General features: G+C 39.8%; 1 protein-coding gene and 1 non-coding gene across 2 annotated transcripts in view; both read right to left on the bottom strand.

Moving 5' to 3' along the window:
- The window catches only part of s100pbp (S100P binding protein), a 109,410-nt gene that overhangs the window by 19,130 nt on the left and 62,907 nt on the right, over window positions 1-27,373 (bottom strand). The window lies entirely within an intron of this gene.
- On the bottom strand, window positions 1,871-1,977 carry LOC148820431 (U6 spliceosomal RNA). Its single transcript, XR_016094165.1, has one exon. It is a non-coding gene; the product is annotated as a U6 spliceosomal RNA (small nuclear RNA).

Consider the following 27,373-nt stretch of genomic DNA (forward strand, 5'->3'; position numbering starts at 1 on the left):
CCTTAAATGAGTGAGAGAAAGCAGAAAATATGCTAATGCAGATTATCATGCTGTGTGCCTTTGGTATTAAAAAATCATTTCTGCGATTGTGTTTCAAGTGATGCAACAGTCAACGAACGCCTTAGCACTTTAACAATTATATGAGAAAGGTTTCTAGCACACGCTAGACTAATAGAGCATATTTGTCATAGAAAGATTGATTTAGCAAAAAATAATCATCTATGTTACTACCAGCTGAAGAACATTCATAAGAGGGAACAAATCTTTATGTACACAATTATAGCATTGGAGCTAATGATGGCGAAGATTGTTTCCATCAAGCTCTGCTCACACACTTGAGGAATCACAATCGATGTTGATGATGCAAGACTAGTAAAAAAGGCTTTCAAAACGGTTCTGTCCAGATCAGATGTGATATCGGACAGGAAAAAGGATAACCTTTACATCTGTACATCTCCCCTCTTGCCAGAGGTCAAACATGAATTAGCTGTTGCGCAATGCACAAAGATCTGCATATGTTCATCAGATTCACAAGATTAATTATTTCACATCTTTATTGGATTTTTATTTTTGATCAAGCATGTTGTATAAGCATATTCTTACACATGCAAAAACATCATGTGCGGCTTTAAAAACTCCTAATATAAATAGAAATATAATCAGTCTGGAAAAACACCGGATGGAAGGGAAAATAATTACAGAAAAAAATTAAAATTAAACTTTCAGTCAAAAACACTGAAAATGTTCCATTGTCTCAACAGATGCTTATCTCGTATATTAGTACCGTATGTAACTTAATTTTTTTCCATTTCCTTTTTAGCTGGCAAGAAAAGGCAGTCACAGTGTGAGTTAAAACATGCACAATGCACTTCAATAAGGGGGAAAGAACTGCAAAGCTGTTTATCAACAGCATCTCCAGTACCGCACACAACAGAGCTATTTAGACCTAATAAACCAGTGTACGGCCAATGTCTTAAAACAGCAAAAAATAACAAAGCAAAAACACTGCACAACCATATACGTATATATTCACTTAAATAATGAGCCACACCTGCCAGATCAATCGGCTGTGAGAAAAGAACTAATTATTTTTATGCTTCTCACACTGCACATTAAATTGCGGCTTTCTCAGCAAACTACCAATTTAAACCTCTCAGACTGAAGGAATCTGCCTTTATATCAATACTGTAGTAACAAAGGCTGACATTAACAATCCACGCATGGGTGTAAAATGTGCAGCACTGAAGGGGATTAAAATAATGTCATTCTTAGACATGAAGCTGTGCTTCGCTTTAGGTTGTTGTTAATTTTTTTGGGGAAAACGTTTCTGCCTGTTGCTGTGATGCCCTCCCCATGATCCTCAATGATTGGGGGGTTTCCACAGGCTTCAAACACATCCCTCCAGAGGGACAGGGAAGATTGGGAATACATCAAAAACTGAAGGGGTCATGTTCTGACATGTGATCCTTGGCGTGCTTCATAGAGCGCCACAGAGACATACAGAGGCACTGAGAGCACCTTCTGTAATCGCACAACCCCCTCAACCTTCAAAACCAAACCCACCTCCTAGTACAGCATTTCAATGCAACACACACCTATGATAAGGTCACTTTATTGGCCATATACGATTTCTTGATTTAGGAATTTGTCTTTTCACAGACCCCAGCTTGCTCTCTATGAGACACACAGACAGGTAGAGAAGCTTGGGGTCAGAGCGCAGGGTCAGCCATTTATACAGCGCCCCTTGAGCAGCTGGGGTTAAGGGCCTTGCTCTGGGGCCCAAAGGAGTAGGATTCCTCTGCCGACCACGGGATTTGAACCAACAACCTTCCAGCTACAGGCGCAGATCCTCAGCCACCACACCGCCCAAAAAAATATGGAACTCTTCACAAATTTGCGTGTCATCCTTGCGGAGGGGCCGTGCAAATCTTCTCTGTATCGTTCCAATTTTGGTATATGTGCTGTTTTTGGGATTATGGCTGGTAGTTATCATGCCATAGGATAAAATGTAAATCAATCAACAAATACGGTTAGGATATTTTGTTCAAGGAGGCCACTTTGATGGGAGACAGGACACTGCGGTGGTATTGCAGCTGTGCTCAGATCAGTGTGTCGGGCATAATGATCATTTCCAAGTCCTCAGACATGCTTCATCATCTGTGTCGTAAAATAAAATGATATGAAATGGCCCAAGCACTGAGACGGCCAGGAATCCCATCATCCTGCTTTCAAAACCTATTGAGCAAAGTCATGCAAGACGTGTCTGTTCATGACACGAGAGATCACAGCAATGAAGTCTTTCTCCGCCCTGCTGTAGTTTGGAGCATTAGTTAGTTCACTCCTAATTCTGATCACTTGCAGGAATCTCCGAGCCTGCAGTGAGGAAGTATTATAGGGATGGTTTTGGTACCTCAACTCAGCTTACAAATTAAAGCTATTTTGGGGGAGCTTCTGTTGAGGGTGTGGGAGAGGATGAAATTGAACGTTATCTTCAAAGAACATCAGCCCTTTCCGCTCATAGGACATAATTAGCATATCCGTTCATCAGCAGGGGGAGAATGTCCAGATGCTAATGGCTTCTTATGCACAGAGGGGTGTCAACACTTTGTGATGAAAAACCTAGGCTGTCTGCCAACATGCAATCAAAAAACAGGAACCCTGCCATAGTAACAGAACATAAAAAGTTAACAAACTCTGTGATCACTTTTTTTTCCAAAAACAGAACATTCAGTGTTGCGTTTTCTACTTTCTTTATGATTACCAAACTGACGTTAGTTTCCTTTTTTTTTACTTGAATGTATTTTTATACTGTTTTCATCAGAATGGAGCACAGCCCACAATCCAATTCTTCTCAGTTTAATACTGCAACGGAATATAATGTTGACCAAAGAAAAGCAGAGCTAGCCCAAATGTTGTCTCTCATCTCTTTGGCCCCACCCTGGAAGACTGAATCCCGGGATGTGGATGAAGGCGAGGTATCCTATAATCTTTTGGACTAAGTCCCAAGAACTGCTTACAGCGGTATCCCGACTGGACTTTCCCGATCTAACAGGGTCCAGCCTGGAAGAAAGGGAGCTCAAGACATACACCCTTTTGCTTCGTTTGCCAGGAGACAATGCAACTGTTCCTTGCTTTTACTACTGCTGAAGGTCAATCACTGAGTTGGGCAATCAGCAAGGGTCATGTTAAATGCATGTGTCTTATTGATGATATTTGTTTTCCATGGGAAACTGCTAGTAATTTTGGTATTCACAAAGCATTTCTGAAATACGGTGTGCAATATTATTTTAAAAAACAAGAGGGGCGGACTAAAAGCAGGTTTCCTAACTTGTCAACCACCTTAAGCTAAATATGCTGCTAAAATGATGTGCCTTGAGCCCGTATCTAATTTTGCTTGTTTTTTTTCTTAACTTGTCAAATTTTAGTTAAATGTAAGAACACAAATAAGGTTAGCCTATTTGGTACATTGTACTGGATGTTAGTAATTACTTGATCCAAGGACCTCATCCATTTTGTGAAGGGTATTGGGTTCAACAGTGAATAGCTTGAGCCTTATTCCTACAACCCTATGGGTAAAGAAGTATCCGCTGTTTCTCGTTTTTAAATGCATTTCCATATAGAATTAAACGTGTATCCATCAGTTGTGCCTCTAGTCTTCCACTATTTTAGGGCAGAAAAGAAATGGCAGTATTGCACAGCGCACTGCACAAATAACATTAACGGAGACCACTGAACGATTCGTACCATTTGGGCTCACAAAGCCCTTTTCATTAGAAGGAGCGCAAACCACTTTGCAAATGAGTGAGTGAGGTGATCTTTAATTAACAGCAAACACATAAACTGCAAAGTAATTCACTGTTGTTGTAAAGCCTCAGCAGTTATGTTAGCCTCAGGGAGATACAGTGGCGGGTGCGCATTATTTTCAGAGCTACAGAGGTAGAATAAATGGAAAAAGTTAAGCGACGGGAAATTCGTGCGATGGATAAGTTTCTAGCTAGCGCAAAGAAAGGTCCACCTCCTACTGCTACCATATAGCACAGTCACAGTGAAAAAGCTCCCCTGCCTACACAGCGGTAAATAAGCTTAAAGAGACGTATCGGGCATGTCTGTGAAATTCAGAAATTAGAATGTGCACACATTTGGCACCCATGTGCCCCGCAGTCAAACAACAGTATTGATAAGTTGATGTATCAATGAGGCTGAGGCCACTAGGAACACCTCCTGTGTCATTCAGCACTCTGCATGAATGCAGAGAGGAACACTGAGGTCCAGTAAAGCGATAAGGCAGAAAATGACAATTTTTCAACAGTCAAACGCGCCAATCAATTCTCCACACTCTGGCCACCTCTAATGGCCTATCTTTGTTTTAGCGCATAAAAAAAAAAGAGAGAGGAAAAAAAGGTTCCTTCAAGCAAGGACTTATTTTGTATTTTAAAATGCAAATATTTAGCCTGAATTCAGCCAAGGGCATCATTTAGGAAGGGCAGGACTCCTTTCATTCCATGAAATGGTCTACCTGTGAAATAGGTGGTTTGCTTGTATACACGTGTTAAACAAGATTAATGAGTAAAATGCACTAACAGAAATCGGCCCCACCAGCCCAGATCTGACCTTGAAGGTCTCTCCATCTCCCCCTTCCCTCACCTTTACTGTAAGGAATCATTGCAGCCTCATCTTACCGATACCTTTCACTCCATTTATAAGTGTTGTCTCAATGTCTCCACCCATGGAGTGCTGCTGGACCTTTTTGTCCCATCTTAATGTAACACTGTGGACCATTTAAAAAAATTAAACCTAGCAAAAGTTACAATTATCCCTTGGGAAAGTCTTGAATGAGGCTAAAAAATACAATCTCAAATGCCCCTTAAACACTACACAACACGAGGTAACAACATGCATAATCTTTTACAAACATTTGTGCAGATGGCATTACAGGCAGGGGATTAACAAGACATACTTTCACCTGAAAGCTTAGAGCAGAAATCCAGGTAGAGAGCAATCAGGTGAAAATGATACAAGACATCATTAACGCATGAAGGACCTGAGTACTGACATGGCTTTCTGCAGGTGCCACTCAGTAACAGTGGTCCTGGCCTGTTTCTGTCATAGTAGTTATATGTTTCGTTATTTTATTATGCGGTTGAGTGTTCATGAAAGAGTCATAGTAAAGTGATACCAACACATGTGTGCTTGAAATCTCCAGCCTCAGTGTGATCAGGGGCTGTTCTCAAAGCACCTAGGACCAGGGACAATGGTCTTGCTCCAGTGCACAGTCGATGTGTCCAAGAAACACATTGAACATTATAGCAAGGTCTACAGACATGAAATGGGAATCTGAGGTATTTCTCAAAAGAGGGGTGCAGTGCCTTTCACAGTCCTCATCTGCTCAAGGCGAACAGATGGAGCTTTTTCCACGTCATTTTCCCTGCTAATGAAAAGAGACTGGCTCAAGGCACTTGCATATGTTCAGTTGGATGGCAACTTCTTAAAAGCAGTTTTTGAATATGAATTTTTAACCAGAGCAGGAACATAGTGAGCCGGCACAAGAGATCTCTGGAGTTCACTCCAACGCCAACACCGAGCCACGTTTTTACTTTTTTAATGCCCAGATAATAAATAAAGTGTAGGATACTGCAACCTTATCTTAATTTTAGCACAGGAATTGCATATTTTTTTCATTGCTCCACACATTTCGAAGTTCTTGAAAATAGTTGTTGCACATATCATATCTCTCTTTCTCTCTCAATTCGGTTTCTTGTAATAAATCACCCAAGTTATCATTCAGTGCTGCGCAATAACACTGTTCTAAATGTAAATGGAATCTCATGCAACTGGCACAAATTTATTTTAAGGAAATAACCCTATAAATCATGTTTGTTGAAAAGACAGCATTGCTGAAATCTCGCACTTTCCATTATGAAGAGAACAGAAGGCTCCATTTTTATAGCTGAAGGTCTGGCTTCTGCAGCCTATATTAATAATTGCTTTTTTTTTTGCAAACCCACAATTCCATCAACATGAAGGAACAACAGCCTCTATCATTACAGTCTACTTTCTCCAATACATTCTGACTCAATGCTCTGACCTACCATCTGGTAATGAAACAAGACAATTGTTCTTTACTAAGAAATGAAAGACTTGTTCTGCGTGCAAAAAAATTGATCCCTTAAGACAGCAGAGGAACACAATGAGGTTGAATGATTAATTTAGGCTAGGGAAATCAGGGAGTGGTTAAATCTTTTTCATTTCTTGATTACCATTACTTCTAAGTGACATTATTACTCAAAGATGAGGAAATTTAAGCTAAGTTGTGACATCATAACTTCATTGTTTTGCAGGACAAGTATCAAAAGGTGAAATTCTCACTCCCAGAAACAAAACAAAAATTCATGATGTTGATTAGGGGGAAAAACAAATTCCATTCAATGCATAAAGACGCAATCCTCACTGGTACCTGGTTTCAACCTGGAGGTATAGATTGATAGTGAACACTAAGGGTTTATTAAGAATCAGCCGTGAAACATGAACCAGAGGCCTAAAATAGAAAGTAAATTGAAGTGCATTGTTAGCAATAGCTGATCGCGAAAAAGGTGGTAGAATCCTATGTGGTGCTAGCCAAAGACTGAACAGAGGAAACAGGTTTTAGTGAGAGGAGCCAGGTTAACTTCTCCAAGTCGCGTAGTCTATATTCGAGGTCGAGGTCATGCGTGGGTCAAAAAGCCAGAAGCACAGGACAATGGATTTCATAGATGTAGAAGTCGAAGCAAATGGTTAACCCAATACCGCGCGTGGAAGTGTAGGGCAGTAGCCCTCAAGTAGTGGGTTGTCGGGAGGTGTGGTGCAGGATGAGGGATGTGGTTGGGTAATTAGGTTGTGAGTTAGGTTGTGTTTGTGGGAAGTAGCCTGGGCTTGTGTCTGATTAGTGAGATCCATGACATGTATTTAGACTGAGATCAGGAGGCACTTCTTTACACAAAGGGTGGTGGACGTCTGGAACAAGCTGCCCAGTCATGCTAGTGAAGCTGAGAACCTAGCTACTATCAAAACAAAAAACAGACTGAAATTTTCAAATCAATTAGCTAATAAAAAACAAATGAGCTAAATGGGCTTAATGGACTCCTTCATTTGCAACCTTTCTTATGAGCTTCTGCTGTGAAAAAAGTATTCAGCTTTGTGTGCGTCTTAGTTCAGCAGTGTAACACCTTCATGGACCCAGGCTGTGACAAATATTTCATAGTGTTTTGTATTATAGCTGTTATCATGTGCCTGTTATGTCTTTTGAACAACAGGCATACAGTAAATAAATATGAATGCTGTTGTAGCCTTTGCAAAGGTGTTATGCTGGATATTTATGACCATATTCCCATAGAATGTGTCCAAAAAAACATTCATCCCAGTGAGAGCTTCCTTTATTCTCTTTGCATGACTGCTCTGATGAAAACCATTCTTGTTAAAGTGACGTTTGGAAAACTTCCTCTAATCCACTCCAGCGCTGTGCAAAACACAACAGAGGGATGATGAGAGTTTTTGTGCAAGCAGACCCACAGCCACAGGGCATGCTGGTGCTACCCAAGACTGTCCACCTCAGGCAGGAAATGAAATGTCCGTAAGCGATCACCTCAGCTGAGACCTTGTGCAGCTGCTCCTTGATGCGGATGATTCATTCTGCACTGGCTGTTCTCCCACATGGAATACCAGGGCCAGGACAGCTGTCAGGTGGGAACAGGAATCTGGCAGCTGGCTCAAGGAGAGACTGGCTCACCTCCTCCTCCCCCACCTCCCATCCCCGCCCACAGATGGTTATCAGCAACTTGCTGCACATTCTGAGTCCCCTTTTCTGTTCCCTTTTTCTTTGAAAAATTAAATTACCATTACTAAGTAATGACTGCAAATGAGTCATTATGTGCTCCGGCAGGTCACTGCTTGTGCAGCATGCTAAATATAGGACTCGGTTATCACGCTGATTCTAACTGCGTGCTGTATGGTCTGGGAATACGCCTTCACGCAGTGCCCGCGCTCTTCTTAACCCACACATCTTAATCATTTCTGAAAATGTCTTGCAAACACTTGCAGGCTGAGGCACAGCTTGGGCCCTCCGATAAGGCTCCTCTTGGAAAGCTCATCAAATGGATTCCTTTCCCTCCTCTAGCCGCTTTTAGGGACTGAGGTCAACATCTCCTGTGTTGACTGGAAGGATTTTTTTAGGCTCAGCGGTGGGCTTTTTTGCTACTTTCTGGAAAAGAAATTGTTCACAAACTCTCTGGGGCTTGGATAGCGCGGTGCTTCACGGAGTAATTGTATTCCAAAACAGTGTCGGTCGGATCAAAAGTTGTAACCAAGCATTACTGAATCTCATTCAAATGCAAGGGCATTGATCAACGATCTTGAAGGTTTCCCACTCATATGGTTTGGGGAACATGACAAAATCCAATGCCCAAAGAAAGTCAGATACAGATTGCGGAAATGCTCAGTTGACAACCCAGGTAGTGTTAGGGTTTAGCATTCACACACTACTTAGACAATTTTTAAGCTCAGCGCTGGATTTTGTGTCCATGTCAGGTTTAGGACAAGTGTTTTTTTGCTCCTATCTGAATTTAGTTTTTTAGAAACTCCATCGGGCCTCAATGTCGTGGTGCACCGCGCTGCAATTGTATCCCAAAACTGAGTCAGTCTAATGCAGCTCTACAGAAATTAAACATGATAGTACAGTTTGTGCACGCCACTAAAACTGCTACAAGGCATGCCCTGGGGGGCAGCTCTTACTGAGATACAGAGGAGTAGACACTGCTTTAACAGACCATATGAATCTGATCCTTCGGTCTTTGCAGACCTTTGCCTTACGACACAAATGTGTTTTATTGCACACAAAACAATCCTAGACCATTTTCAAACCTCATTCAACAGATTACCTCTGGAAAGAATGTCAATAAGAAAAGCTCACCGGAGATGCAATGAAGTTACACAGTACACAGGACGAACCGAGAAAGAGCTTTGGTGGAACGCCTCCAGTGTTTTAACAGAAATTGAGTTGATAAAAACAGCAGCGTCTCAGAGCTTGCAATGTCACTACACAACGGAGGTGGTGCTTCTTTTTGCCATGTTCAGTGTCACTGAAAGGCAGACCAGCTTAGGACTTTTAATAAAATTAGATAGCTTTTGTTAGGAGATGACATCGAAGAGACTTGGTCTCCTAACGTGCATCTAAATATAAATCCATTCTGCAAAGAGTCTGTTACGCAAACCATACATAAACAATAAAAATGTCTGAAAAAGTCATCAAAAATGAAAACTTGAAAAATCAAAAAGATGTTTTGTTTTAAAGTATTGGCACTGGCTTATTTTCTGTTACTTACATTTAAAGCATTAAATGCTTATATTCAATTAACTTTTATTAGAAATGTATCTTCAAACGTTTTTCTTATGTCTGAAGACTAAATTTTCAAAATAGTGTTTTTAAATGCCAAAATGTTTTTATTTACAAGCTCAAAATCTTTTCTACAGTATTACTGTTATTAATTAAGCATAAATATTCTTATATACTTTCTAGTTAGTTTGTTTGAATTGCTGTTTTTATGGCAATAGTTTATTTTTCAGTAATCTATTATTTAACATTTGACAACTTTTTTTTACTTTTATTTATGTTAATTGGCTATTTTACTTTATGTTTATCGTATCTGAGGCAATTTAAGTTTTTTTTATATGCAATACTGTGCAAAGTAGAATACATATACAAAATTTTAGCATCAGTGATGTACTGTATATACAGCAGAACAAGCTACCAAAAAGAAAAATAATATTGTAATTTTGGCAACTTGGTAAACAAGGAGCTATTACAAAAAACAGTCTTCTGTGGCCAACGCACGTTTGACTGACTGATAGCAAAACGTTTTTAGTGTCTTTACTATTTTTGAAGACACAGAAAACAAGTTAACCAAATCAAATCTGAGCGGGGAAACAACAGCCACGAGCTTTTCCGCAGAAAGAATTATCACCCGAGCTTGACACGGAGAATACGTCTCCTTCACATCTGCTTCACGATCCATTTCTACCTCATGCAGAGGCATGCACGTCCGGATTGTAAATGGAAGAGAAGCAACACAAGATCATTTTATTTGTTTCTTCCCAGCTGCTTCCCTAACTTCCAAAATGTGAAATTCAAAGTTTGAGTGGAAGCAGAGATGACCTGGCCATTACAGGCTGGCAAAAAAAAACGATTTTGTGATTTTGTCCTTTTTATGCAGGATTCTCCTGGAAATGAGCAATGCCACACAGGCCAAGCTTAACCATTTACTAGCTAGTGTCGTATGATGAGTGAGCACTTTCACAGTGGACAACGGAATGACGGACAGCAGCACCAGGACCAAAGGTACAGTATGCTGAGCTATACCATGGAAAAAGCCACTCACTGCAATCATGCCTACAGTACCTATCTAATTCTGAAACAGTGCTACATGCCTTTATTTCATGAAGATCAGACCACTGCAATGCCTTACTTAGTAAAGTTATCATCTAAGGTACTATACAGGTTTCAGTATCCCGGATTCTGCAGCTCACATGTAGACTAGAAGTACTCTGCATCATTCACTGTCACTCTCACTGGCTCCTTGTGAAGTTTAGAGTGGGTTTCAAGGCTCTCATTCCCACTGTATCTGACATTGAACCTGGTTCCAGGTTACCTTCAGGACATGAGTATAGTCCAGCTCTTAATTTGAGATGTTCTGATTCTGGCCTTTCTCTGCAGAAGACCAGGCTTCAGACACTACAGAGCCTTCTCATGTGCAGCGCCAGGTGTGTGGAAAGTACCGCTCTAATCTCTTAGGACACTCTGCGTCGATATTTTCAAAACCGGCTAAGAGACTTATCATTTCACCACAGCTTTTAACATATAATTACATTTTACTGGATCAATGTGCTGTGATTTTCTATTCCTCTCTCATTCTTTTATGCGTGTTACATGTGCGCTTTTGTACAGCACTTTGAGTTTCTCAAATAGTGTTCATAGATAAAATGGAATAATCAGTATAAAATGTTGGCAACACATAGACAGCCATATTAAAGCATGATGCAAATCTTTGAAAATCAAGAAAAATTCATGGTTTTAGTGTGCTAAAAGCAGGTGAAAACTGTGAAAATGGGATGCAAAACTACCATGTCAAATTTTCAGAAAAGATTTAAAATTAAATTTAAAATTTCTGCAACACATATCTGGCACTCAATAATTTAATGAAAAAGACAGGCGTGCTATTCCAAGCAATTTTAGCAAGCAGTCAGAAAGAGAACTGAGGCGGTCCGGCCCAGTAATAAAAATGGCATGGATAGCTATAACAAAATACATTTTTGAGGTACCCATTTATTTAATTTTCAAAATAACTTTCTATACCAATGAACAATTCTCACCTCATCAAACATAAAAAAACATAACTACCGATTGACTAGCTACCAAGGTGCTGCACTTGTGTACTATTTTATTGAAAGGGGGGTTAAAAATCATATTTAACAAGTAAGACAGTAATTCTTTATTTGTCTACTATATTGGATATCGTGCTGACTGTAATATCAACTTTAGTGACGAACAGCTAAATATAATCTGTAAGCCTCTACAGAAGAACTTAATTAGCTATTATGTGTTACATGATTAATGATCACAAATGAATGAAAAAGTTTTAGGATTTGCAGAAAGTTTAAAAACATGTAGCTGTCAGTGAAAGTGCTTTTGAGTTCTCCTAGACCTACTTTTCATGTCCCAGCTCTCCAGTAAATTCACATAATTACAGTTTTTTGAGCTGATAGGTTGTTGACCACCTAATGCCAGCAGGGAGCTGATATCCATCAGAGAGGCTTTGTGCTTTAAGCTGTCAGACTCAATTAGGCAGATATTAAAGTGCTGATTTAGCTCCACTTCAAATTAACACCATTAAGTTTTGAAAGGTTTCTGGATCATAAACACAACAGGCAGGGCACATTTCTCATACAGATTTTTATTTTAGTCGTTTGAATTAATGCTACCGTTAAGAGAAAAAAATGTCATCTGTTTTTTTATTTTTAAGTGCTGTTGTATTAGAGAATATTATAATCCAACGACTCGCAGAGCACTTTAAAGAGGCTGTGAATCATGTAATTCAACAACTGGTACGTCTGCAAACCAGCTGCAGTGTGCTGAAGAATACCCCAGTAGCAACTGTACCCGAACACCAGCACAGTTTCCTGGCAGAGGTGTGCAGTGGAGTTGAAACAGCCTCTGATGAAGCAACAAAGGTGCCTGCTGTCTAACACACCAGAGAAGAGGATATTTTGTGCAATATTTGTCATGTAGCGCATTGAGTGTTTAACAGAATGAGCACCTCTTCGAGTCTCCTAATGTAGCACAGTTTGTAACAGGAGACAGCGTTTCTATAAGAGCTAAATTAACGTTTAGCAAAGTCCGTTTAGCTCACAGATATACAGTATCTGCAGGTTGAGTTTTCAACAGGGCTTTTCAATGCAAGAAACTCATGCTCACATTAACACTCTTAAAAAAAAAACAAGCATGAAAGACAAAGTAGTTCAAGGGAAACAGAAGCTTGAAAATCAGGAGGAATCTGCCTTCCAAATGTGTACTGCTTGCATGGCAAATGATGGAGTTTTAGATGTACTTCTGAATGGCAGGATTGTGCTTTCTGCCAGCACCACAGGTTAAGTGGATGGAGAGGTCATGCTAGTTCAAAAATAATGCTCACCTTCACGCGATCTTTCGGCAGTATTACCTCTGTGACAGCCAGCTTCAGAAACACACCGCACATACAGTAACTGTTCAGGCTGAGAAGCCTTTCTATGGCCTAAATTTCAACCACTTTTCTCCCAAAGTCTCCCAGCCCACTCTATTATTCTTCTTCAGATGTCAAAAGCCTAATGGCTATTTCACTACAAGACTGCCCTTTGTACTCACTAGATATCACCGCAGCACTGTAAAGAAAATCTCAACAGTAACATTAAGTGCATATACAGTCTACTGTAATATCTACTGGGTTATAAAGAAAGGGCTGGTTTCAAAGAGAAGAGACAAATGTTAGCTTACACTTATTGCTCTATACAGTATGAACTGTAAATATACATTTAAAAACAGTCCTTTTTTTACCGTATGATCAGAACTGCTTTCTGAAAATTTACTTTAAAAGTACTAATTGTACTTTGTACTGACAATCTAAACCAACTCAGAGGACTTCTTCAGAGTGAACAATGAAACATGAGCCAAAGGACACAAGTGGAAACTAAGCAGAAAAACTTCAAGCACTTCTTTATATAAAGGATTGTGGGAGTGTGGAACAAGCTACCCAGTCGTGTTGTTGAAGGCAATACCCTGGCTTCTTTCAAGAAACCGCAAGACAAGATCCTCAGATCAGCTTGGAACTAGCTACCAAACAGGGTAGGTGGGACATATTGGTGGCCTTCTCTCGTTTATAACCTCTCTTATGTTCCAATTAACAAAAGCTTTATGTTTCACATTTCAGGCAGTTACAGCCCTCTTTAGCAGCTAAAGAGAAGTGGACTGAGCTGATCTTTGCGAAGGTGTGCGAGTAGAACTGACTCACAAAATGTGTCAAAGCTCGGGATGATTTTAATAATATGCTTGAATCTAATTTAACAAGGGGCCTCTGGAATTTATACAGCATTCATTTTAATTAAACAGTTCACTGAAAGCTAAATTGTGTACACCTTGACATACAGTACAGTACACATATATGTCCTAGTGCGGATATATGCACACACACTCTTTCCATAAGAATTCTTAATGATTTAGCCATGCTTTAATTTTAGAAAACAAAGATGCCTCAGGCAGCTACTGTGATAAGTGAAAGTCAAAGAAACCTGAGAACAGTCCAGCAGTTCAGTTTCACAGACACAGTCAAGTTTTGAATATGAGCTTTGTCTCAGTGGTTCAGCGTCACAATCCTGGCCTCTCACCACACTTGTGAACGAGCAGACTGCCTCCCCAGATTGCTGTCTTGATGCATTTTGCAGTTATTGGTCAAACGCCAGTTGTCTGTTCTGGTGATGATCTTAGATCATGGCAGTCAGTGGACATTTAAAGGGTCTTCCACTGTGCAAATCCTAGGAGATCATTGTCTTGCTCTACTAATGCATGTCCATGCGCATTTACCAAACTTTTGAATGCAAAATGCAATCAAGGTTAATACAATCAAAACTGGGGATGTCTTGGAAAGTCACCGAAACAAGCTTCCCACAGAAGACGGCACTCACGCAAGTTACAATAACCAATTACTATTTTTAATACTTGTGTAAGTTCTTACAGAAGGTTTTAAAGTCATACTTTGCAAAAACAGCAACCACGGAGCGAGCTCTGAGAGAACCTGCCTTCTGGCCAGTCACTCTGCCACAGCCAATAACACAGTACGTCACACACACCTTCAATGGAGAGACATGTTGCCAAGACCTTTCCTCACGATTCCCCTGCCAGCTTTCTTCACCCCTTCTGTTCATTCCAAATCCCTCTCACCACCACCCCCACAATCCCCGTGTCTTCATTAGCGGAGAGAGAGAAACACAAAGTCCAGATGGCAGTCATATGTGCACTTTCTTGTGGGTCGTACCCTGAGCAGAGCTGGGATTGTTTTTCACTGTACGTCTTTCTGTGTTGGGAAGCATCTGGAAAGCTGGCAGCATGCATATGGAAGCTCTACAACTAAAATGTTTTATGGTATATTCTTCTTCAATGAATAAAATTGAAGTTTGATTTAATCATTTCAGCACAATTTAATGTCCATCTACATTATGTTATTGCATTCCTCTAACAACTCATACCTGACTTTCTGTTTAATGCCGTGCTCATTTTTTTTTTTGCACTGGTCCAGTCAGGGTATTGCTCCAGTTTCTCTGCCCTCCAGCCCCTCTCTCTTTCTCCCTCTCATCCAAGGCAGTTGCCCATTAATTTGCTGGGATTGAAGGTATTGGCTGACTAAGCCCCGCTGCCTGCGGTCTACTCACAGTTAATCGTGGTCCAGTGGCAGTATCAGCATTCACCAGGCAGGTCTGTGTCAGCCCATGGCTGAACTATAGCTAATTGTGGTGATGTATTGATACTACTTCTAAAAACAGAAAGAAAACTACAGCTACTGGATCAATATAGGAGGTGCTTGCAAAAAGGGTACCCTTTGTTTTTAAAGAAAGCAAATGCTAAAAACTTATTTTTAGCTTCTCATTGTTTCTAAAGATAAAAGTACATGTGATTGTTGCATTCATGTAGGAATGCCAGATTTATGTAAGGACCTTATGAGCTGCTCTTTCTCCGAGATGAATTGAAAAGAAGGGCAGAACAATTGTGCATAAAATTATCCATTTTATAACAATCTGCCTTTGTGCATTAGCAGCAGATTTTAAAGAGAGATGAGTGCTTTTGAAATAAAATGAGTCACTAGCAGCTTAGAACATTTAGCAGGGAGAGAAAAGCTGTCTAAACCTGCTTTTTGAAAACATTAACAGCTTAAACCATCGATTACAGTCAACTTTCAGAGAAGGATATATCACAGGATGTCATTCACTTATCATACTGTAGATTTCTAAGATAACAGAAATTATTTTTACTCCTTTCTGCATCTTTCGTATGGGGGGAAAAAGAAACACGATGGGGAACTAGTTAGCAAAACCACAGAACCACAGCAGTGCATGTGCTGAGAAGTTAATTCACTCCTAGGATTCAGCTGACATTTATACACAATTGTTGATGCCCACAGAACTCCTTAAGCAAATTATTTCCTGGAGTGTCAATCGGGTCTCTTACTCTCAAGACCCTCCAATCAATTCTTCTGCTTTTCCCTGCACATTGGTGTTACTAAGATTACACAGACTTAATTATTTTTTTCTAGGACCTACAAATACAGAGTAATAACTGAATGTGAATGTGAAATTGTTCTCTTCCTGGAGCGGAGATATTAACTGATAGCACTCTGCTGACTTTACCCACCTGACTTAGTTGTTTCTCACTCTTCTCATTGCAGAAGTGATGACAGCCAAAATAAAAGTAGTTCAATAAAAAAACTGTGCATTCACTAAAATGTGTGCAGTTTCAGGAAAATAAAACAAGGGCAAATTTTTATAATGTCAGTGGAGAATGTTATCGTTTCCAAAAATAATGTATATTTTGAGCCATGATAGAATTTACTGGCATGAGTAGAAAGTCTTTTTTTACTCTTTATAGCCGTGATCACTGAACTGTTTAATTGAGAAATGTGTACAATGACAAGTAAAATGTGAAGGCTCCGGGTGCAATGCGGTGAGTCTGTCTCTAAATGGGAATGCGATGAATTGCACAATGAGGCATCTGATGACCGAGACAAGCCAAACACAGGGTAGACAAGAAGAAACCGTTATGAAATGGAAGAATGAAAATTGTTTTCAATTGCTTTCCGTTACATCTTTCACTGGTCTTGCTTCATACCCAAGGATACTCTCTACATGTGGATTTTGGATTATGCTGCTAATCAAGATGTCTGTAAAACAAAATATAAAATACTGAAAATCCAATGGGGCAAAACAATGTAAAAATAAAAGATTTTTGATAAGTTCTAAAATGATTTTCTCTTGGTCATGAAGGGGGATGTGCAGTAAAGGTGGGGGCTGCACATTGGTGGTGGTGGAGGGGAGTCCCCATTACCTGTAAAGCACTTTGAGTGGAGTGTCCAGAAAAGTGCTATATAAGTGTAAGTAATTATTATTATTATTATTATTATTATTAAAGGGATTCATATAGACTGACAATAGAGGAAAGGGTTCTGGTGACCAGATTGCTGGCTGCCTGAATTAAATGGTCCCTCTTCCCTCAAATAAGTTAAGTAGGATTAGAAGACTATTCAATCCAGCCATGTTGGGTGTAAGTCAGCATTCTTGTGAGTGAAGAAATAGTCAAAGCAAGCTTTGATTTTTGTTGTTAGCTGGTGTGTGTTTATTAAAATGCTAAAGTCTCCTCCTAAAATGCTTTTACATTCAGGTTCTGACAGCTCCTCCAGCGAGGCAAACAAAACGCACAATGACAAGACCTTGCATCCTTAGCAAAATTACAATGGGTCTTATCTACGCATTACAGGCACAACTGCCTGAAGCCTGAGTCAGTGATTACAGAGCCAGCAGCAACAACGCAGGCCTGCAGCCAGGCTGGAATGGTAGCCTGCAGCAGCGGTGACAGTTTCCATGCCTGCCAGAAAGACTGTCCCATTTTCGGGCTCTTCTCACCATCAATCAACTACTTCCACAACACAAGACGTCTTCCTTTTTTCACTGCAGCTCGTGCTGATGTAAAAAAACTCCCATCTCTAATTCCTCCCCAGCTTCCGACCTCCTTGCCAGGAGCTATGCTTGGAAGCTGAAAACGGTACCCCCAGCTGGAAGGGTTACAGATGCTATCCATTTTGCCACCCCTGGATTCAACCCCTCTAGAAAAATGTACTCGTCTCTTGTTATTGACCCCCACCCCCCCTCCTGAGCAAAAGCACCCAGTTTTCATGAATTCATCTCAGAAATTTCAAGCTTGCATGCTTCCTAATTTATTATACAAGTAAAAGCGGGGGATAAAAATAAAACCTTAAGCACATTGAAAATTCATGCTGCGGTAGCTGCTGTACCGTATGTGCAGAATTGCTCTGCAGGATTGAGAGCCACAGTGACTTTGTAACCCTCAGTGCCACATTGTGTAGATGTTCACTGCAGATCTGTAGCACTTTCCCACATAAACAAGTGAGTCACTGCAGTTTTAATCTACATTCAGAGAGCTATCCTGGTAGCCTTTATTGTGTAGTACTTCAAATTCATTAGGCTTATAATTTGCAGTGTGGATAAAAGGAGTAATGATGATGGACGTGACCCGAGATCAGGGCAATTAAATCTCTTCATACAGTTTGCACATAAAGGCCTAGATATAGCAAACCTTTATACCAACTTGTAGTTTACACTCTACAACATTTTAAAGCGATCCGAGTAACATAATGCGATACAGGGTCTTCTCACGTCACCAAAAGGCTAGTCCTCTATTACCAACAGCAGTTCAATCAAGGATATCTTCATTTAAAAAGCAGGTGAGTGCAAGAGGGACAGATCAGGTTTTAAGTCAAGCCTTAAGTCCCAGGAGCTACGAATCAGGTAAACTCTGCAGTAAATTGGTTACAGTGTCAAGGCAAGTCACAAAACAACACCAGAGCCTGGAACTCTCTTCGGAGACTCCACAGGTCTGCCTGCAGGGAAATGATGCAGAAAGGAGAAGCTGTGGCACACAGGCTCCTCAGAGCAAAGAGCAATTTTACAGGTCACAAATAGAAAACAGCATTCTTTTTGAAAACCAGGCTGAAAGATGTGGATTAAATTCGAATCACCCATTTTTTAAGACCTGGTTTTTATGCCAATGCCTTTTGACAGTGAGCAAACTCCACAGTGCCTTACAGAAGACAGGAGGAGTGAAGCACCTGTCTCTGAAGAGCTGGCCAAATGCGGAGAAGGCCAAGGCTGATTACTGGCCAGCATATCCCAGCAGCACTCTTTCAATTGACCCAGGCCTGAGCAGGCGACACTCAGGTCTCAAAGAGAATTTTTATAATCACCCAGCAGAGTCACCCTTGTATTCTATGTATAGACTTTAAATCTCATCTAATGACTGCTTATGTAAAAGTGATCGCCAATACCCCTAACCATCGAACTTCTGTCATCAGAAATGAAATAATAAAAAACTGTGCTGTTATTACGTTCAGGAAGAGAGAGAGGAGGGAGAGAGTATTTTGTCATGTTTGAATCTTGCAAAAGCTTACATATTCATTTTTTTTACACAGATCGATAACAAATGTACAGCAACGATGATAAATGCTAATCCCTTAGCGTGTGACATTTTAAAAATTAAATGGAATAAATTTCACTGAACTGCAACAGGCTGTGGGAAAGCCAGCTGTACAACTGTATTTCTCAGTATTATTGAAGGCACCTCTGACATTCTGAGCTGTTTGTTTTCTTGGCTTGTGTTAGGATTATTGAATAATACCACTGTTGCACAGCACTTTCATCACAGCTCAGGTCCCAGGACACCTTACACGAATCTAGCTTGTGTCTAGACTCTGTGTTGTTTTAAACCTTATCCATAACCTTATGATCACCTGATTCATATTGTCATGAAGACGGAAGAACAAAATGGATGTTCAATGTGCTCAGGAAGAAAAATGAAAGAAAAGCAGTTCAGGCTTTGCAGGGGGTGTAGTGGGTGAGGCTTTGGCTGACTGACAGGTTGTGGGGTTCAGGACCCTGTATAAGTGGGGAACAGCATTCCTGGGGGTGATCTCTGCACTGGAACAGTATCCCATCCAGGAGGGAGGAGAGATACACTACATGGCTCTCTAGCAGCCTTGACACAGTGGAAACCAGGATGGGCCATGGTGACTCTTTCCCTGTTCGTGAGATATAGCAAGCATTTTAAGATAGATTGTGCACATCCGGAAGGTTACATAACAGAACAAGCCTCCACTCATCCACTGCTTGTGACTACGCTGATTGGTATATTCATCAAAAGCAGCATGTGCACGCTAATCAAACTGGGTTAAACAGTTCCTATGAGTATGTCTGCGCATGCTGGCAATGAGGTAGGGCTTGTTTCTCCTCTGCAGTGCGGAAGCCATTTATTTTGGAAATCTGTTTTCCAACTTGCTCTGTCGCGCAAAGGCTGAGAATGGTTGGAGCATGGGCTACACATGGAGATCGACCACAGCTGCTGAAGAAGAGCTGCTGGCTGGGTCTTTCAGCACGGGAGCAGGTGTAGAGACACAGCAGCTCTCATGAGAGACAGATTACAGCCAGCCCTCGCTGTTTGGTTCAAAGGCTGAACAAGCAGAAACAGGACCAATTAGCAACTTAGTTTCTTTCACAACCCCAGACAAAGGCAAATTCACAGACCCTCACTAATTAGAAGTCACATGAGGACATTGCAATGATATTAACGAGCAGAGGTAAATGAGTAAAGGAGGGTACTTGAATCAAGAAATGAAGGTGTTTGGCCAGAGAGCTTAGATGCTTTCCTGCACATTATAAACCACCATTATAAATTACCAAACTCTATGACTTACTACAGTATATCTGTATGGTTTTAAGAAAATGCATTGGATGTTTCTTGTTGCAGCACATGTGTACCATGGTGGACAATGTTTCGTAGAAAAAAATATCTAGATGTGTGGCTGAATTCAGAAAACAAGAACATAAGAAGAGATGAACAGGCAACAGCAGAAAAAAAACCATGAAGGGATTTTCACCTCAACACAAGTGCTGTTCCTAATGCTGTGCTTTAAAAGGTTTAATTTTTTAGCATTTTTTAACTGCCCAACCCTTGCAGTATTGCCAAAAAGGAGTTTAAGAATAGTTGGCATCAAATCTCTATGTTCTGCATTTTAAAAACAATATTGATCACCTTGTGATTTTCACCCAAGGATGGAAACCCTGTAGCATAATTTCCTTGATTATTACAAATAATAGAAGAGAAAAATTATACTTTGACAACATAGAATGCAGGCCTCCAATTCATCCAGTAAAAAGGATAGTGGCTCAAATATGCTGCATTCCTTTTGCATTCTGAATGAAGCAAAAAGTAGAGCATCACCCATCAGAGGGGTAGCAAGGGGCACAGGGGCACAAGTGACATACTGTGTGCATAAGGTGTCGTGACATTTATTTTAGCATCATTTATAGTGCTTGGTACAATGCACTAGAAATGATGCTTAAATAAATGCCGTGACCTCATTTGTGCATGTCTCCATAAAGCATTATGCATATGATTATAACCTCTTGTCTTGCCATTATGCAGCAACATACAAAAAAAGCGAGCAGGCTGGAGATATTAGTGGTGATATGCCCAATATGCACATTGAACCAAGCACAAATATTGATGCATCTGTCTTTGCATCATCCATATGAACGTTCTGTCCACCTGTGCATTTCAATTGTCATGATCAGACAATAGTTACAGCCTGGTGTACCACTGCTTGCATGGTCTCCTCTGGAATGCCCTGGATGTGGACTGTCATGTAAATCACAATTTATTGGAGTTACTTTACATGGAAGTTTTATTGTTGAAATCTTACATCTTCTTCCAGCCTGAGACATAAATATTGGATGCTTGTAAAACACTAATTTCTGCAGGGATACATGCACGTGTAGCTGTCCTTTTCCAGTCTGGGTGTCTGCTTTCCCATACTGCACACAGGATTATAGGCCCTACCACGTGAAGTGGTTTTTAAATTATTAATCTTGTTTTTAAATTGAACGTTGCTAGATATAACAAATAGCCTCTGTTCAGTACTGAGCAACATAAGTCTCTGCAGCCGAGCCCTGAGTCCAACGCATGGGTGGATGTACTGTAGGAGAGTGAAAAATCTAAGGGCAGATCCTCAGCAGGAGCACATTTCCAGAGGAAGCCTAAAGGAATCATACTGTTCTCCAAGATGGGGCGTGTTTCCAAATGTTCTTTTTGTAAGGCATTGGAGAGGGGTGGAGACGTGTGTGTGTGTCTGTGTGCGTCTATGTGTGTGTATGTCTGAGTGTGTTCACGTGTGAAGGACCATGTGATGCGAGTGACAAAATATCAGCCACTGTATATAGGTATAACACCCACCTATGGCTATAAAAGCCATATTGAAAGAGCATCTTATGAAGCAGTGTGCTATTTTAAAATGCACTTTGGGGACGGCGTTCCACACATCTAATTAAACACCAAGGAAACGGCAATTAAAAATGCGTTTGTTGCCCTACCATTGCAAAACCACAATCCCTGGGAGGGAAATTCAACTTTGAGATGTCAGTGGTTCAGAAACACAGAATGCTGAGATCAGGTTCCAGTCAATACATCATTAAATGGTAATTGTTCTCCTGAAAAAGAAAAGCTTTCTTGAAATTGGCAGTGCAATAAATAAAACCACTTTTTGTAAACCCAGATTAGAACCTACATACTGTACACTTCAGGATGGCTAGTTTCCACCTACCTAATGTTACCCATGTGGCCGTTATATAATTGTGATCGTTACAGCTAAATGGACAATTTTCTGTTATAAAAAGGCATTTTTTATTCTCCACAGAAAACCAACAGGTTCTGCATAATTTGCAGCAGATGCAATATAAAATATTCGTGACCAGGTATGAATAGTAACAGACACTTGATATCAACAACTAAAAGAAGCAGGTTTTTTTTTGCTGTGTACCGAGCCGTATTCATATTTTTCTTTTAAAAAATCGTGGGGAGATAAATCGCAAGTCCAGTGGTGAAAAAAGAAAAGATGTATATTATTCTATGTTCCAAAACAAATACTTTAGAAAAACTGGTTACCTGTGATACTTGAAATGCTATTGCTAAATTTAAAATCTGCCACTATTTTACAGTGTAAAGAACACTAGAGCCAGCACTACCTGCATTTTTATCAAATCAGAAGTATTCTTTACATTTTAATTTTGATAGGAAAATAAAAATGGGCCCAACTGATACCTCTGTTTTAAGAAAGTTTGACATTAGTCATGTTGTATTAAATAACTCGCTTTTCTGCCTGATTGAAATAAAGCATCTGCTTCAACTGCATTTGTTCTAATAAAACTCCACCATTGGCCTTTCCAAACCAGGAATGAGATGATGCAAATCAACTGATTAATTAACAGTCACTAGATAATGTGATGGAGTTTGCACAGCAGACAGGAATGAATGAATGAACCCTCATTCCCTGCCTAAGTTTTACTCGCCTAACTAGTTGAACACAAGAATCTTTAGCTAAGCAAACAAATTCAAATCTAAAAGCACAGTCAGAGTGTGAGAAGGTAAGAGAAAATTTTCATATGAAGTCACACTCGTCATCTGCATCCGAAGGAGGATGATATCCAATGCATTTTAAACTCCAGCTGGAAGCCGTCTCAATGAGTTTGAAATCCACTGGTTTCTGAAAGCCTTTGATGAGAAGCACTACACCCTTGGGGAGATAGACAGTACTATGGCTGCCATCCATGTCCACTTTATTGCCGTTTTTAAAGTTTGTGCATCCAAGGAAAGAGGAGCGATGACAATTCTCAGAGCACGTGGCACCCGATGCCTCTCTCCGCTGCTACCCGTCAGCTGTCGTGCACTGAAGACGATCGTGCTTGTGTAAAGGTCAAACCAGTTTGTTTTCTCCAGGATGTTTTGTTGCGTAACCTCCTCCATTTCTGCATGAGAGGAAGGAAGGATAAAACCTTGTCTGAAGGGGACGTCCTCCACTCACAAAGGAGGCTGAAGGTGCATATTAATTGCCTGAATGGGGAATTCACGTATTTTCTCTGCATCAAAACACTGAGAAGGAAAGGAAAGGTGGAGTTTGGGTCTATTAAATGCTAAAAGTCAAGTGTTTTTACACATAAAGTACAGAGCTTGGGTTCACTACTGGTCCTACACAGCATCTAAACTCAAATATGTCTACGCAGCTCCAAGAAATGCATTAAATAGATTTTTAAATAGGTCAACCCTCTTTTACCAAGAAATAAATAAAACAAAGTAACTCTGAAATATATGAAACCTGTTTCATTTCAGGTTCAGGCTTGCAGATCCTTATAATCTATATATCTATCTTAGAGGATATTATAATCCTCTTGTAGCTATATATTGAAGATAGGAGTCAAAGGAAGAACAACCTTTCTGAGAGAGAAATGGTGTGGGGGTATGGGGAACGTTTTTGTGTTTTTGAAAAAAATACCTCAGGAAATCAACCAGCCTTTTGAAAAAAGCATTTGTTTCTGTCTGTACTCATATCACAAGACTGGTTTAACACCAAAGGCCATGACACAATGGGGCAAAAGGTCTTGATAAATTAATATTATATGTGCGTTTTTTGGTTTTGGGACACCAACGTCTTCAAAAAAAATAGTGAAAAGGACAAGAAATTATGTTCATTATGCTTATCATATAAAATATACAATAATATTAAATGTTTAAATGTTGGACTAATACTTGAAATTATCCAATTTTCATTTTATTTTCTGACTTCAGACAATGCTACAATAAAATTAAATATCAAATTCCTTTGAAAGTCAGCGCAGAACATAAAAAGACACTTCAGTCACAGATATATCTCCTTCTGTCTTCAGAAGAAAAGGCCACCTCAGCTGGTAAACTGTTCAGTTGTTGGATTCGATGGATTACACAGTTTTAGATTACAGTAAGCAAATGTAAATGTTGTTAGAAATGTTTATAAAACGTTTTCTCTGAAGAAGATTAAGAAAAGAGAAAAACCAAACATCTGGGTGACGCAGCATGACAGACACATGAAAACAAACTTTATTCTATATATGTGTTGCTTTGGAAAACTCTAAAGGGGACTTCATGACCATCCAAACCAATTTATATTTGTTCACTGTTAAGCTTCTCATCTGTCTTATTTCAGAAATAAGGAGCTTTGGGTTTATTCACTCCTGACAGCTTACATTTTCCACATTTCTATCTGGAGTGTATGCTGCCATAAAAAAGATGAATTAACGCTGATTTCATAAACTTAATAAGATTAGCTATAGTAGTCAATCACATTTAACTGCACATGGGTGTTAAGTAAACATATCAGCGTGTGATATCATGGGAAGCAACTGTCATCCACCCGGAGGCTTAAGGTGGCAAAAAGTAATGTGATGTGAGTCTTTTTCAAAGAAACTATGCATCTGGAAAATGATCACAGTATTGTAGTTGCACACACAGATCACAGAACACACATTTGTGACTCTTGTGCAAATGTAAAAAATATCAAAATAAGTTTTTTACGTGCAGTACAGGTCCAGAAATTGTACAAAGGAACAAATTATGTTGTCAAAACAGGACTGCAAGTTAAATATAAAAATTACACACTAATATAATAAATTGCTCTTGCAGTGTTGTGTACATTTACACAAAATGCCAGTTTAATTCCTCACTCATGTCCTTTCACAGGTTCTCAGACCAGTCTGCCAGGCCAGAGCAGAAAAGCTATTTTATTCTTGTCGCCTTGAAAGATCACAGCAATCACCCTGAAGCAGCACATCCATACGAAGCACTTTGCGGTCCGACTGGCACAGCTGGAAATATCTTAGTGTGGAGACTGGCTACTCTAAATGTGAGGTGTGTTTAAAAAAGGGCAAAAAAAAAGATCTTTCAGTTATGGCTGAATGGTCATTTAATAAAATTAAGACAGCTTTGCTCAGCAGCATATTCCGCTCCAGTAAAGTTGAATTTAAACTTACTGAAGTTTAACCCAGAGATCCATGTGCATAACGGAAGACAGACATACTGTAGAGCATGTACAGCACATGGGGTTAGAGAACAAAAGCAAGCATTTTTCCTTACGCTAAGAAAAGGGACTAGCCTTCCATCAAAACATATGCTGTGGTTATTTTTTAAACCAGCATTCAACGGAATTTTAAAAAAATAATAAATTAGGGCAGAACAGGACACGGGACAACTATTTAGAAAAGCAGATGGAACTGTTTTACAACCAGCACAGACACCAGAAAAGGAGAGTCCGGTGATCTGCTAAGAACCTATTTATTAACAAAAATAACTAGATCATTCCCCTATGGTTCCCTATAGAAATTCTACACAATTACACAATTTGCAGGAGGCGCAGATCTTGCCCTGACCTCCTGAAGTATTCTACAAGACACTGTTTCATCAGCAGAGTTCACAGTAAGGCCTTATTCCTCAAGTCTAGGATAGGATAGAAGTAAAATGATGTGGCTTGTGATACACTGTGTATGTATATGCAAATCCACAGCACAGCCAGAAGGTCTTCCACCTGTAATGGAAAGTTATATCTTCAGGAATCTGAGGCACTGTGATGCTCAGCAAAAAATTAAAATCACTGATCCGGAGCTCCCTATTTCTATTGAAAGCAGGGGAACTGAAATTAATCTTATGTTACAAGAAAAATAACCACTTCAAACTACTGCTGCAATAGGGAACATGTTCATATTGCACATACTTAATTGATTTACCCTAGGAAGGTTGGAGTGCATCAGGCAGATTTGTCATCTTCGTATGGGAGTTGACCACCATTCAGTTTCAGTGTGTGCTTGCAGATCAGACTACAAGGTAAACTGTCATATTAAGATAAAGTCTACATTATTTTCTAAACACAGCATTATCCAGATTTACATTTGATGGGCATACTTCCACAACCATGCTTATTCAGAGGGATAGTGACATCAGCATCGGTCCACCATTTAAAAAAAACTCCCCTGTAAGCACTATTAGACGCACACCCAGACAAAATGGGATTTCTCTGATACGTACACATTTTCAAAGGAAAAGTGTGCATGTTCCTCATCCTGTCCCCCTCCACTATCAAAACAGCATGTAGGGCTGCAATATTAATGTGAAGTTCATCAGCCACTGAAAATTTCAAATGAGGGAGGAGATTGCAGATTGCAATATCTTGCAATTCCAAATTATTTAAAGCAAACAATACAGATGTCATTAGACCCTTGTATTGCAACAAGACTGGTCTGATCGCACAAAACCAATGAGATGTACAGTAGTCTCTACTAGTGGCTATATATGAGCTCCTGTAGGTCAATAAAATAATGCAGCAGGTGAAAAGAAAATATACAGACTAGTTTGTTGCCAGAGGTCTCAAAAGCAATACTCTGACATGATACTACAATAATGATAGAAAGGAAAACTGTGGCTTTGCTACAGGCATCTGTCCTGTCTTATCTGTCTTCATCACAGGCAGCACTTTTCCCCCACAGGAATATTTCAGTCATTAGGTGCTGAACCTGTTGCAGTGTAGAAGCCCCGGCATTTAAAACTGAGCTCTGTTTAACCGCAGTAAGAAAGTAAAATGGTCAGGCTTATCTCTGGCAACACGTTCAGAATGATAAGAAACAGGGTTGGATGAGGAGAGGATAAGAAATCTATTCGAATGTCAGGAACACAATCAAAACCTGGAGGTTCAACTGTGTAGACATGTGTTCTAACACCAAACAGGCACACATACAGTACCGAAAGTACTCTTTAAGATTAATTTAATCTTTTTAAGAAATCAAAGACAACAAGAATGCTGACACCAGTCCTGGTGGTACTGTTGCAAAGCATCATGAGAATAAATACTCCTGAGAGGCTCTTCTAGATAAAAAAGAGTTTATTTCCCTCTCCTGAAATGAGTGACGCAACACTAACCTCTTTATTGCTCGTGAAGTTGAAACAAAAACCTCATGCATCGAAGAGTTTACTTTGGAAAATCAGGAGACAGTGTGATTGTTTTGGTTAAAAAAAAGCTAATAATATTCACGTATGTTCACATGAAATTCAAAGTAATGCTTTTAGGCATTCTTTTTCTGGATCTGTAGCTCGTTATTCCCACTGTAAACAGCTGTGCCTCTGTCTTTTATT

Source organism: Atractosteus spatula, chromosome 14, assembly GCF_055471065.1.
Source record: "Atractosteus spatula isolate fAtrSpa1 chromosome 14, fAtrSpa1.hap1, whole genome shotgun sequence".
NCBI classification, from domain to species: domain Eukaryota; kingdom Metazoa; phylum Chordata; class Actinopteri; order Semionotiformes; family Lepisosteidae; genus Atractosteus; species Atractosteus spatula.